We start from the raw sequence: 1,224 nt of genomic DNA on the forward strand, positions 1-1,224 counted from the left end.
GATGGACAATCTTGAGTTTTTGAGTAACCTAATGCATATGTTTATATCTGGTAGTCTTTGCATAATACTGCTGGTCATGAACGTGAAGCATGACTTAATTTGTGATGGTACATTTCATTTTAACTTACACCATAAGAAGTACAGCAGGCATGATAAGCCCAGGGTTGGTGGCATAGCCAAATATGTCCCCAATGAAGGAAGGAAGATCCTGCTCTATAGTCTCCATGACTACGTCGTACATCTTCTCTTGGCCACTGCAAGTCAAATGAAATTATCAAATACAATTTATTTTCAGTTTTGTAGCTTAACCTTTAAATGAGAAGTTATTTCATCCACTACTTTTATATTATGTCCAAAGTATACAGCCCATTACTGACCTGAATGGCCCACAGTCAAATGATGGAGACAGTGTCATTATAGTATAGACCACTGGCAGCAGACTAAGGAAGAGTACAAGCAGCAGCAGACCCATGTAGAAGTTGTTGGAGCGTGAGGCCTTGAAGACTCGTTCGTGAGGAACATTACAGGCCATCACAGCCCAACATTGATAGTACATCGAACAGAGGAGACGCAATACATTCAGACCCACCAGCCCTGGAGCGTAAAATGCACCCATCCTGAAAGAAAAATCATGGTTAGCAAAGCAAATCTTCATCGGGATGCTGCAGTGTTACGTTACTAAATGTTCCCAAATCACCATATCATTCCTTGATTGAAGATGAGACCCAGCACATTTCCACTGATGTCAAACTCACCATATGAAGGCTGGAGTAAACAAATCGCAAGCATTTGAACATAATTTAAAACAGTTCAATTTTAAACATGACTCTCCTCCCTGAGCAGCTTTAATCATGTGTCTCACTTCCTGTAATTAAGTTCGCAGTGCAGTGCAATGTTTCACTCACTTCTTGGGATCATCTATCTTGATGCCACGTTGGAATGTATCAGGTTAACTTGATGCAATACACGGTGATGTACTTGTACATCAATAATACAGTACATCATTAGCATAAATATAGTAAGAGCCCCTTTCTGCTGCATGTGTACCAGAAGAAACCTGATCAAGAACAAATTGAGCGTATGGTGACTCCTTGATAATAAGGAATAGACCGTGCTGCTACCCGACTAGTAGATGCTGACACAAATTGTGAGCACTCACAAATCCGGCCTCCAGGTCCCAGCACCAACAGTAGTTGAGGAAGCGGACAATGACAGCTCGCAGGA

At 41.5% G+C, this 1,224-nt stretch overlaps 1 long non-coding RNA gene across 1 annotated transcript; it reads right to left on the reverse strand.

The window, feature by feature from the left end:
- Window positions 1-290: 290 nt before the first annotated feature.
- Window positions 291-1,223, reverse strand: LOC109509500 (uncharacterized). The gene is made up of 3 exons (XR_002166959.1): window positions 1,160-1,223; window positions 698-765; window positions 291-617 (listed from the first exon to the last, which is right to left on the reverse strand). It is a non-coding gene; the product is annotated as an uncharacterized LOC109509500 (long non-coding RNA).
- Window position 1,224: the final 1 nt, after the last annotated feature.

Source organism: Hippocampus comes, unplaced genomic scaffold (genome assembly GCF_001891065.2).
Source record: "Hippocampus comes isolate QL1 unplaced genomic scaffold, H_comes_QL1_v1.1 C16920748, whole genome shotgun sequence".
Taxonomy (NCBI): Eukaryota; Metazoa; Chordata; class Actinopteri; order Syngnathiformes; family Syngnathidae; genus Hippocampus; species Hippocampus comes.